Raw genomic sequence first — 13,057 nt, 5'->3', positions numbered from 1 at the left:
CCAGAGGGGGCAGCTCTAACCCTAAACAAGTGCTCAACCCTTGAATGGGCCTGGATGGCTCCCCTGGGGACAGCTTCCTGCCCCCCAACCCCCAGCCCCAATCCCCTCCCAAGAATCCCCTTCAGAGCAGCTAAAAGAGCTCCTGAAGCAACGCCCCCCCCAACCCCTCAAAGACTGTGAGCCTCAGACAGGGCCGCCCACTGGGGCCTAGGTATCCCGTCCCCCTCTAGAGGACACAGGCATCCAGCCTCATCTTCTACCCCTCCCCCAGCCCCCCAGGCCTTTGTTTAGGGGGGCTGGCAAAAAGATGAGGAGGAGCTGGAGAGTGACTTGGGGTGGAGGTGCAGGAAGCCTGCCCTAAGCTCTCCCACAGGTTTTGGGCTGGTCCTGAGGGCTCACACTGCAGGCTTAGTGCTTATTCTCTGTTTGCAAGAGAATAGCTTTCAGATTGCCTGTCTGCTAGGAATGATGTTTGTCTGTCTGCTCCCCAAACTTGCCCCAGATGAAGGCCCCGAGGTGAACTGGGGGGACTCCGGAAAGGCTGTGGACCAGAGCTCCATACACCTTGGAAGGCCAGAATCCTGACCCTGGAACATGGACCTCTGTCGACTTAGACATCTCTTCATCCCCGCCCTGTCTGAGGCTGTTTGCTCAGCATCTGCCTTCTGAGGTGTTGGGGGTCCTCTTGACTGTGGCCTGCCACCTTCACCTTGGTCACATCTGGGAATCCTTTGAGCCTGTTTTTGTTTTTTTTCCCCCTCTCTCCTAAAATCATATCACATAGCCCCTGTCCCAGCCCATCTGAGTACTTTTTGGGCAACTAATATATGCGTGCATTTCAAGACTTCCAATAGGTCTGATGAAAGATCTACAGGGCAGCGAAACTGGAGCTATATTTGCCTCTAAACCACTAACTGCCAAAAAAACTGATAGATTAAGGGACCTGGTGGGGGTGGGGAGATGTGCTTTGGGCCAGAAGGGGCCCCTCCCCAGCCATCTCCCCAACCCCCAAGACAGAGCCATCAGGGCCCCTTTGTCATGCATCTATCTGCTGTCTGCCGAGAAGACAGCCTCCCAGAGGAGGGGGAGGGGTGGACCTAGGAAATCTACAGCAGTGCTCCTTGCCACCCTCTAGGCTCCCAAAATCCCTTCTCCTCATGTGGCCCCTGCACCGCTGTCTTCCCAGCAGCCCCTGAAACACCTCTGCCTTTCCCCCCACTCAACAATACCCTTTTGAGATTACAATCAGTAATTTGATTGCTCTAAGTGGTATGTTTCTTGGCAAGAGTCCCATACCAGAGGGAGAGACGGGAGGGGAGGGTGCCTGGGTGCCTGGTTGGCTGGTAGCCAGACATCTGAGTCAGATCAGTCCTGTGCTTGCCTGGAGTCCGACCCAGAACCTTAGTGGAAAGTTAAGTTTGTCTGCAGTTCTTTCCAGCCCTGTCCTGGGGTGCTGAGGCTGGCAAGGCTGGGGCACCCTCCCCTCCCCTCCCCACCCTCCTGTTAAACCTGAAGGGTAGGCAGCTTCACTTCTGCCCAGGCCAGCTCTCTGCAAGCCCAGAGGAGACTGCAAACCAATTGAGTCATCAGACCTGGCTCCTCCACCCTCTTGGGTCTTGTGCGTGCATGGTGCATGCTCACTTGCTTCAGTTGTGTCCAACTCTTTGCAACCCCATGGACTGTTGCCTGCCAGGCTCCTCTGTCCATGGGATCCTCCAGTCAAGAATACTGGAGTGTCGGAAAAAAAAAAAAAAAAGAATACTGGAGTGGGTTGCGATGCCCTCCCCCAGGGGATCTTCCCAACCCAGGGATCAAACTCGAGTCTCCTGCATTAGTAGGTAGGGTAGGTAGGTTCTTTACCACTAGCACCACCTGGGAAGCCCTTCTTGGGTGGGTGTGTGTGTGTGTGAGAGAGAGAGAGAGAGAGAGTTGCTCAATCGTGTCTGACTCTGCGACTCCACCAACTATAGTCCACTAGGCTTCTCTGTCCATGGAATTCTCCAGGCAAGGATACTGGAGTGGATTGCTGTTCCCTTCTCCAGGGGTTCTTCTCCGCCCAGGGATCGAATCCTGATCTCCTGCATTGCAGGCAGATTCCTTACCATTTGAGCTACAGGGAAGTCCTCTTGGGTCTTAGGGAGTCATTAAAAAACAAGTCCTCCAAGCGAATTTAGAGCTGGGTTAACAAACTCTCCACATAATCCTTTATTATGAGTGCAATGTCTAGAACCTGCACAAAGACAAATGCAAGTATCTGGTTATAGAACGTACCCAGGGAGGGCAGGTGAGGGCCACCACTCCCTGCCAAGTGTGGCTGGCTGGCAAGGTTGCCTAAAGGTGTAATGGTGGTCTTGCTGCTGTCAGCCCAGCCATCACTTCACTGGTTGGGAGAACCTGATGAAAAGGTTCATGGGGACCAATGGAGTCTTGCTCTAAACCAGGGTAGCAAACCACTTATTTTGACTTCTGGCTTCTGTCAAGGCAGAAAGAAGAAAGGGAAAGAATGGAGGACTGAAGAGAGAAGAGTTCAGGCTTTGTGCAGTTTGGGAAAATACTCCCTGTATCTCAACTTACTCATATTCCACTGCTCACAGTAAACCAACCCCCTTCTTCTCAACAACTGACCCTATGACCTCTCCTGTGAGGTCTTCAAACTGAAATCTTTTCCCAAATCCAGATAGTGTTACCTCAAATCTAGGAATCAGCTCTCTGCTTGTAGTCTGCCGGGAGATAGAGAGGTGAGAGTAAGAGGAAGGGGAAGCCAGGAGAAGAAGTTGAAAAGCAAAGGTAACAAATATATTCTTTTACCACCACCAGGAGGTAACTGCATTAAGTCTGCACTATATCCCTCCAAATGTTTCTTTAATGACATATAAGCATATGTCTACATATCTGAGGGTTTTTTGTTGTTGTTCTTACAGAAATAGGCTAATACTGTTCATGAGTTCAGTCTCTCAGTCATCTCTGACTCTGTGGCCTGTAGCCCACCAGGTTTCTCTGTCCATGGACTTTTCCAGGCAAGAATACTGGAGCAGGTTGCCATTTCCTTCTCCAGGGGATCTTTTAGACCCGAAAATCGAACCTGAGTTCACGAATATTATGAACCTACTGTTCATAATAGTCTGCAATTCATAGATGTCCCTCTGTATATATAAATTAGACTCCTCTTTTTAATAACTGCATATCAGTCTATAATATGGGTATATCACAATTTATCTAGCCTTTCACTTGATGAATATTTGATCTGTTTCCAGCTCAACACTACAAATAAATCTACAATAAACATCCTTAAATGTTCTTAACATCTCTAAGATACTCCCCACCGTAGATTGCTGGGTCAGAGGGTGGTAGGTATTTTCGTTTACATTGTCAGATTATGTTTATAATCAAGGAAACTGTCTCCAGTCTCCAAAGTTTCCATTTTAAAGAACACCTCTGTTCCTGTCTTTATCAGCTGTATGGTTAATCAGTTGAGTGATCTTTCATGAGTCTGTAGACCATTTGGAATTATAATTAAAGCTTTTAATGAGGCTGAACTGCCAAGTTTATCTCTGCCTCAAAGGGACTTCACCTCCCCTAGTAATTCAGCCAGGATCAGTGCTACTTTGTTCCTCAGTAGCCTGGTTCTGCAGCTGGCTAAGGTCATGGTACCCATGCTGAACACCGCAGAATGTAGTCAAGGGCTTTGAGAAGTTTGGAAGAAGGTTGGATCTACAACTGTGAAGTGTGGGTAGGCAGTGGTAACTAGTAGAAGTGACCTGGGCCTAGGTCCTTGGGGAATGGTCTTTTCACCTCACCTGTCTTCCTTGTTCTGGAATGAGCTTGCTCATCTCTCAGGAAGCCTGAAAAGAACTCAGTCAGAAAGCCATTATTTACCTGTGTCCAGACTTGAATTCCAGTAGAGTTCTGGAACCTGTCATACCCTCTGTGTCAGCTCTATCCAGGTACCTTCTCTGGATTGCCCGTGTCCTCCCTGGTGGCACTAGTGGTAAAGAACCTGCCTGCCAATGCAGGAGAAGTAAGAGTCTCCGGTTCCATCCCTGGGTCAGTAAGATCCCCTGGAGGAGGGCATGGCAACCCACTCAAGTGATCTTGCCTGGAGAATCCTGTGGACAAAGGAGCCTGGTAGGCTACAGTCCATGGGTTGCAAAGAGTCGGACACAACTGAAGATACTAAGCCCCCTCACTCCAGTGATGGGGATGGCACCCAATTTGAACACAGAAGATTATTGCAGCCTTCTCTAGTGTCTTCATTGCCCCTAGACAGTAAACTCTTTGAGAGCAGGAGCTGTCTTACTCTCTTTTGCTTACCCCCAGAGACAAGCACAGCTCTTGGCACTTAGTTGTGAAGTGGATGGGCCAGTGTGGGGCATAAAAGGTGAAAAGGCAGAGACCCCAGGAGGAGAAGGGCCCACAAAACGCAAGAGCGATTTCTTCTTCCTTCCTTCCCAGTTCTAGCCATTGTAGAGAGAGGGGTGCCTGGTGAATCAGAGGGGTTGAGTTTAGTTCCTTGGAGGGGATGAGGGAGGGGAGAGAGGAGGCTTCTCCAGATGCAGCTGATTCATTATCCCCAGTCTCATCACCCATTCAAAGTCTTCCTCCTTCTTTGGGGTCCTGAGATAGGATCATGGAAACAGGGCAGGCCTGAAGGGAGGAGTCCTGGGTACCCATCCAGCTTTGCTCCTGGGCAGTGTTGTAGACTGATTATTTAAACCCTGGAATCTCAGGTATAGATTTCTGAAATGGAAAGTTCCTCTTCACAGGAACACTGTGAAGATTAAAGGAGACAGTAATCTTAAATTCCTGGCAGGGAATTCCCTGGAGATCCAGTGGTTGGGACTCCTTGTTTCACTGCCAGGGTTGGGTTTGATTTGGGAAATTAGGAAACAGGCATGCCTCGCAGCACAACCCAAACAAAACAGAAACAATTTTTTTTTTATTACAAACACATTTAAATTGAGGTATGATTTATGTATTTATGAATAGAACACTTCAGTGAATCTATTGACAATTTTTAACAAATACATGCAGCTGTGTCATCCAGAGCCCTATCAAAAGATAGAATGTTGCCTTCACCATTCTAGTGAATGGTGAACATTCCCTTTGCTCCCTTTCATTTTCACTGATCTAGTGACTATCACCATAGAGTCATTTTGCCTGTTTTAAAACTTCATACAAATGTACTCACAGAGTATGCTTCTCTGTGTCTGGCCTTTTGTATTTGGTATAATATCTCTGTGATCCATAGATATTGGATCCATGTTGTTATATGCATCAGTAGTTCTTCGCTTTAATTGCTGAGTAGTATTCCCTTGCTGGGCTTCCCAGGTGACACTAGTGGTAAAGAACCTGCTTGCCAATGCAGGAGACCTAAGAGACATGGGTTTGATCCCTGGGTTGGAGGAGGGTATGACAACCCACTCCAGTATTCTTGTCTGGAGAATCCCATGGACAGAAGAGCCTGGCACGCTACAGTTCATAGGGTCACTCAGAGATGGACACAGTTGAAGCAAATGAACACAGCATAGCACATTCCTTTGCAGACTGGACCATGACTTTTGGACATTTGAGGGTATTTCCAGTTTTTAGCTACTACAAATAAAGCAACTAAGAACATTCTTATATATTGTTTTCAGAGACATATATCTTCATTTTTCTTGAGTAAATACATAGACATAATGTAATACTGGTCACATAGTCTTTGTTGTTTTATTTTCTTTGAAGATCCATAACTTAATTTCCAAAGTGATTGTTTTATATTCCTACAGGCAATGGATAAGAGTTCAGGTTATTTCACATTTTTGTCAACATTTATAGTTATTAATCTTTTTACTTTTAGCTTTTCTGATGGGTGTGTGGTGGTGGTTTAGTCGCTAAGTTGTATCTGACTCTTGTGACCCCGTGGACTGTGTAGGCTGCCAAGCTCCTCTGTCCATGGGATTCTCCAGGCAAGAATAACTGGAATGGATTGCCATTTCCTTCTCCAGGGGATCTTCCTGACCCACATTGCAAGCAGATTCTTTACTCACTGAGCTGCAGGGGAAGCCAGTGATTTCTAAGTTTTGACTTTGTATTTTCCCCTGACTTTTTTTTCTGAGAACTTTTTCACATACGAATTTCAATTCATGTATCTTTATTATAAGCCAGACACGGAGAAGGCCATACTCTGTGAGTGCCTTTGTATGAAGTTTTAAAACAGGTAAAATGACTCTATGGTGATAGTTACCAGATCAGTGAAAATGAAAGGGAGCAAAGGGAATGTTCTAGGGTGGAGGCAACAGTCTTTTTTTTTTTCCTTTTTTTTGGGGGGGGGGAGCATTCTATATTGTGAAAAGGGCTGTGGATGACACAGCTGCATGTATTTGTTAAAAATCATCAATTAAAAAAAATCATCAATAGATTCACTAAAGTGTTCACTATATTTACATTTGTAAAGTCCTTATTTAAGGATTTTACTCATTTGTGTTGTTTGTCTTTTTATTATCAAGTCATGGAAGTTGTTTATATACTCTGGATACAAATCCTTTGTCAGATACTCATATTGCAAACATTCTAACAAAGACCCCCCCACCCCCACACTTTTTTTTAAAGCTTCAGGTAAGCAAAATCTACTGATTTTTCACACATTATTGAGAAAAATGGCCCAGAGTGTGAGTTTCTAGCTAATCCCCAGGAACTTCACATTATTGTCTTTGTATTCAGAAACCAGGCCAAAGTACTTCATTTCTCTGAGGGACCCAGGAGCTACTGGAGGAATTCATTCTTCAGTTTGTAAAACCTATTTCAGAAGATCTCTCTGAAGATTGTGGAAAGAGCTAAATAAATGTTAATTCCCTCTCTCTAGGCTCTGGATCCAAAGAATGTTCAGAATCCAACCCCGCCTCCCAGTCCTGCCTGCCCCACCCACCCCCAGAGTTTGACACCCAAGGCCTATTTGTGCCTGTGGTCCTTACCTCATCCTTCTTTCTTGGTTTCTGTCACTTCATTTGGTTTCTGCTCACATTCCTCAAGGAAGTCCTTCTGGTCAAGGTCACTAACAAAGTGTTATTAACTCTAGTGGAGATGTCTATGTCCTCATCTTTTTTTACCTCTCAGCAGCCTTCCCCACGTTTGACAACCCTTCCCTTTATTTATTTTGTTCAGTTCTTTTGGATTTACTCCACAAATTTTTTTACAAAGTAATTCTAGTTGGAAGAATAGAATAGAGAAAGAACTACAAGAAAGTTTTATAGACTCACCTCCCAGGTTTGTCAGTTTGTAACATTTTAATATTACTTGTAATATGTGGTATGCATAGTAAACAGTAGAAACTTATGCAGACAGTCTTCATTTGTGGTTTTGATATTCATGTTTCGGTTAACATTTTCCTGGCCAGGATGGCCTGGGATGTGTGTGTGTGTGTCTTGAATTTGATGTATGCTTTAATCTTACTAAGGACTTTTAGGAAAAAGGATTTACTAAATCTTTTTGTTTGGCATTTTTTAAGACTCTGGGGAATTTCCTGGTGGTCCAGTAACTAAAACTCTGCTCTCCCAGTGCTTGCCAGCTGAGGGTTTGCCTGTTGCAACTAAAAAGGTCCTGCATGTGGCAGCCCAGACCCTCTGTAGAAAGACTCTGTAAATTGTTTCTTGTTAATCTATCATTCTTTATCCTACTTTTTTAGTTAACATTGTATATGAGATGAACCATGCTTATGCGAATAGTTCATTTATTTCCACTGCCGGATAATAGCCATGGTATGAATGCATGCTCAGTCCCTCAGTCCTGTGTTTTCGACCCCATAGACTGTAGCCCACCAGGCTCCTCTGTCCATGGGATTCTCCAGGCAAAAATACTGAAGTAGGTTGCTGTTTCCTCCTCCAGGGGATCTTCCCAAGCCAGGGATGGAACTCTTGTTTCCTGTGTCTTCTACATTGGCAGGCAGATTCTTTACCACTGAGCCACCTGGGGAATGGTATGAATGTGCTACAATTTATCTCTCTTTTTACTTTTCACTGACTTTTCCTTTGTTTTTTATTGAAGACCTGCTGCCTGCAGTGAACTTTCTTCTCCTTGGTCCCTATCTGTCACTTTAGAATATGTCTGTAGGAGTGGAATTATTGCACATCTTTACCATGAGATGCCAAACTGTTCTCCAGAGTGATTGTATGAATTTATATTTATGATCCAACTCCCCACCCCCACCCCATGCACCCTTAAAGCTATGATATACTATTCTAGCTTTCTTCTTACCATACTGGCTGTTCCTTCTCAATCTCCTTTGCTGGCTCCTTTTGATGTAAATTTTGTCTTGTTTAAGAGCTTTACCTGGGCTTCTTATTCTGTTCTTACTAATTTCCTAATTGCTCTAGTTCTATCCAGTCCCAGGATTTTAAATATCATCTATACACAGATGGCTTCCAAATATGTATGCCTGCATATTTCCATGGGCTTCCCAAGTGGTTCAGTGGTAAAGATTCTGCCTGCCAATGCAGGAGATACAGGAGACCAGTGTTTGATCCCTGGGTCCGGAAGATCCCCTGGAGGAGGAAATGGTAACCCAGTCCAGTATTCTTGCCTGGAAAATTCCATGGACAGAGGAGCCCAGCCGGTTACAGTTCAAAGGGTCGAAAAGAATTGGAGTTAACTAAGCACACACACATGCACACACACACACACATATTCTCATAGTTTAAAAAATAACCATATCAAAATAGGTACTCAAATATATTACAGATGGGATTGTAAACTGTGTTTTCTCAAAGGTCATATGACAATCTCTGTCCAAGTTTTTAAAACGCATACACCCAGCAGTACAACTTCTAGGAGTATATCCAAAAACATACTGGCATATCTGCAAAATGACTGTATTCAAAATTATATGTTATTGTATTCACTTTAAAAGAAAAAAAATCCAGATGCCTACAAGTAGGGAACTAGTTAAGAAACACTGCATATCTATAAATAAAGTACCATAAGCAATTTTTAAAAAAATAAAAGGACTTTCTTGGAGATCCAGGAGTTAAGACTCTCTGCTTCCATTGCAGGGGTTATTAGTTGGATCCTTGGTCGGAGAACTAAGATCCCACTTGCCTCCTGGTGCAGCCCAAAACAAACAAACAAAAAAGAACAAAAACAAAAAATGAAGACATAAGAAGCTCTTGATATGTATCTTCATGGTATCTTGTTAAATGTAAAAAAGCAAGTTGCAGGAAAGCATATATTAAGTCTTATATGAAGGGGAAAAGAATATTTATGTATAGAACTTTGTTTGCTTGTATATGCATGAAATGTCTTTGGAGGATTAAACAAGAAATTCCTATCAGTGGTTGCCTGTTAAGGATGGGATAAGAGTGAGAGAGACTCCTAGCCTTTTTGACACATTTGAATTTTGAACCGAATCAAAATATAAAGTAAAAGATAATTCCAAAGGAGAAAAATGGAACTGAAAAAACTTAAAAATAGCTTGAAGAGTTTTAACCTTCATTAAGGTTTTTAATGTCTCAAAATTATATCATTCTCTGATAATCATTTCGTAATGTATCTAAGTCAAATCAGTATGCTCTACATCTTAAATGTGTACAGTACTGCTGTATGTCAATTATATCTCAATAAAACTGGAAGAAAAATAGATTAAGGTATGGAAATAGATATATTAGTCCTTGAATTATTATATAATTCCTTGAATTATTACTACCATTTTACTTTAGTATGTTGTTTTTCTTTTAGTTGCATTTTCTTTCTTTACATATCTGTCTTTCATTCATTAAAAGATAAAATAAGGGCACAATTAATCAACAAATGAAAGTTGTTTGGTCAAGGAAATTTGCTATTTTATTTTTATTCTTTTGGCCTAGTTGTGTGACTTGTGACATCTTAGTTCCCAGACCAGAGATCCTAACCAGCCCACAGCAGAGAAAGCTCCATGTCTTAACCACTGGTGAAACAGCAAGTGATAGTCGCTCATTTGTGACTCTTTGCGACCCCAAGGACTGTAGCCTGCCAGGCTCTTCTGTCTATAGAATTCTCCAGGTGAGAATACTGGAGTGGGTAGCCATACCCAACCCAAGTATCAAACATGAGTCTCCAGCATTGTAGGCAGATTATTTACCATCTGAGTCAGAGGGAAGCCCCTTAACATCTGGACTGCCAGGCAATTCCCACTTTAAAAAATTATTTTTTTTTAATAGTATTTGACACATTTTTGATTTAAGCAGAAAAGCCCAATCTAGGAGTTTCCCAGGTGGCTGAGTGATAAAGAATTCTCCTGCCAATGTAGGAAACCCTGGTTCAATCCTTGGGTTAGGAAGATCCCCTGGAGGAGGAAATGGCAACCCAAGGAGGAGGAAATGGCAACCCAATCCAGTATTCTTGCCTGGGAAAGCCTATAGACAGGAGCCTGGCAGCCTGGAGTCACAAAGAGTGGGCCGAGACTGAGCATGCTCGCCCAGCCTACAAAGCATTCTTTTGGTGTTTGGACCAACACTTGTAGTTTCAGCAATCTCAGGTCGCCCTCTAGCGTCCATGTCAAGGTCTCAATAATTAGATAAATCACTTTGGTGTTTCTCTTGTGTGCTTAGTCGCTCAGTCACGTCCAACTCCTTGCGACACATGGACTGTAGCCTGCCAGGCTCCTCTGTTCATGGGGGATTCTCCAGGCAAGAATACTGGAGTGGGTTTCCATGTCCTTCTTCAGGGGATCTTCCCAACCCAGGGATCAAACCTAGGTCTCCTGAATTGCAGGCAGATTCTTTACCATCCAGCCATCAGGGAAGCCCAAAAGGATGTGGGCTCAACCAGGATTTGAACCCAGGATCTCTCATACCCGAAACGAAGACACACTCCTAGACCAACGTGCCTCTTTGGTGTTTCTCCTAGGACACCTGACTGAAGCCATTTGCCACCACTTTCAGGGCCCTCATTATTAGCCCATTCTGCTAACTTGCAAGTTTGTCCATGTCTGTCACTTTATGTTTCCCTGTCTGGATCAGAAAGTGTGATCAGAGCTCCTCTGTTATCAGAGGCCCAAACATTTGAGGTAGAGTGAGAGGAAGGCCTGGAGGTCAGTGTCCTGAGGGGTGAGGAAGGACGTGAGGGTACAGGAGCCAGTCTGTGGAGCTGCAGCAGCCCCAGGTGATGAGTGTTGAGCTCTGCTTCCAGGGCACCCTCTCCGACCTCCACATCAGGTCCTTTCCTGGCTGTCTGCCGCTCCTGTGACCCCAAGGCAAGAAAACACTGGGTCACTGATGTAGGCATGCGGTGCCAGGGTGGGTCAGGTGTGGTCTGGTTTATTCTATACCTCATAGTTCCCTTCGGATATTAGAAACCAATCTAGACTCATAAACCCTTGCTCTTCCTGCAAGAAAGTAGTTCTAGTGTAGTTCTCAAAGTGCAGACCCAAAACAGGCTACACTGGCATCACCTGGGATGCAGTTTTCAGGACCTACCCCAGACCTACAGAGGAGAACTCCAGGGGTGGGGGCCCAGGGCTTTGCATTTTAACAATCCCTCCAGCAGAATTTTCCTGTTTAAATCAAGCCCCGCCCTGCCCACTCCTCATCTCAATATTTAGTAACTGTGATTCCTGAGCAGTCAGATGTTGGGGGCACGCTTTCTTGCCAGGAAAGAAACTGGCAAAGGTCCCCAGTCAGCTTAGTCTGAGTCGTGTCCTGGCCTATGCAAAGGAATGCATGTCCTGGATTATGAGTTGTGTTCATTAGTCCTGGGTGTCCATTGGGTTCCTACGTATACTCAAAATGCAGCTCATATGCTGTCTCTTTCATAAGGTTTTTGTAACTCCTTGCTCAAAGCTGCCAGGCTACATATATGTCCACAAAGCACCTGCGCAGGTTGCACTTACCATTTGTGTGAAAACGTCCTTACCCGCATCAGCCTGAGCAAGACTGAGCCAACCTTGAGTGCCAGGAGAGTGTGGGTCCATCAGCCCCAGTTCCTCCTAAAAGCAGCGACCATCACATAGTAGATATTTAGTACATGTCTGCCAAATGAATGGTCTATAATGGAGAAGGAATTGAAACTCGAAACTGTAAGCCAAGAACGGCTGGCAGATTTTCGAAGTCCTTCTGTTGGAACACAGAGCTCACCAAGGTTGACTTTTGGAATCTTCTCACCTGTCTTCCCCTTCCCAAAGTCCATCTAGTAAAACATCAGCTTTCAGGACTACCTTCCAGATCAGCCAAGTCCAAATCCCCAAATAACTTCTGTCCTGGATCCACATGTTCAACTACAACCCTAAGGGTAATTTCACTGAAATTAGATTACCAATTGGGATGAGTCATGGGGTGAGGTGGGAGTATGGGGACGTGGGTTGGCCTTCATATTAGGGAAGTTATCTTTGCATTTTTAAAGAAAAGCACACTTGACCTGGAAGGGAGAGAAAACATAGTTTTAGTATGTGCAGGAGTCTTCAGGTGAAAAACTGTAGACACCTCCAAGAACGCTAGGACCCACACTCCATGGCTGAACGACTCACTCATCTGTCACCCAGGTGGTGCCTAGGTGGGCTTCCCAGGAAGTCCAGAGTCATCAAGTTTCAAGGCCAACATTTTCTGGGAATCTAGGCTACACATTTAGTGTAACAGGGACTCAGATTCTCAAGCTGTGAAAATGAAAGAATCCATTCTACTCCCTCAGGTGTGGTGAGATTAAAATTATGTAATAATCAGTAACCAATAATTGATGGCAAGATCTTATGAGTGAGTGAAAGTCTCTCAGTCATGTCCAACACTTTGGGACCCCATGCACTATAGCCCCCCAGGCTCCTCTGACCATAGAATTCTTCAGGCAAGAATACTGGAGTGGTTTGTGTCATTTCCTTCTCCAGAGGATCGTCCTGACACAGAGATCGAACCCAGGTCTCCTGCATTGTAGGCAGATTCTTTACCATCTGAGCCACCAGGGAAGCCCAATAATAGATGGCATTCTTAGTGTTGCCTTCATTGCTCAGCTGACTCCCAAATCTAAGAATGGATCAACGATTGTGGAGAAAGAGTTCAATTCTTTCCCCTGGAGGACCATCAGTAGGGATTTCTGCCCCATGATGTTGGAGGAGAGATGT

Source organism: Muntiacus reevesi, chromosome 20 (genome assembly GCF_963930625.1).
Source record: "Muntiacus reevesi chromosome 20, mMunRee1.1, whole genome shotgun sequence".
NCBI classification, from domain to species: domain Eukaryota; kingdom Metazoa; phylum Chordata; class Mammalia; order Artiodactyla; family Cervidae; genus Muntiacus; species Muntiacus reevesi.
Note: the sequence above shows the minus strand (reverse complement) of the source record.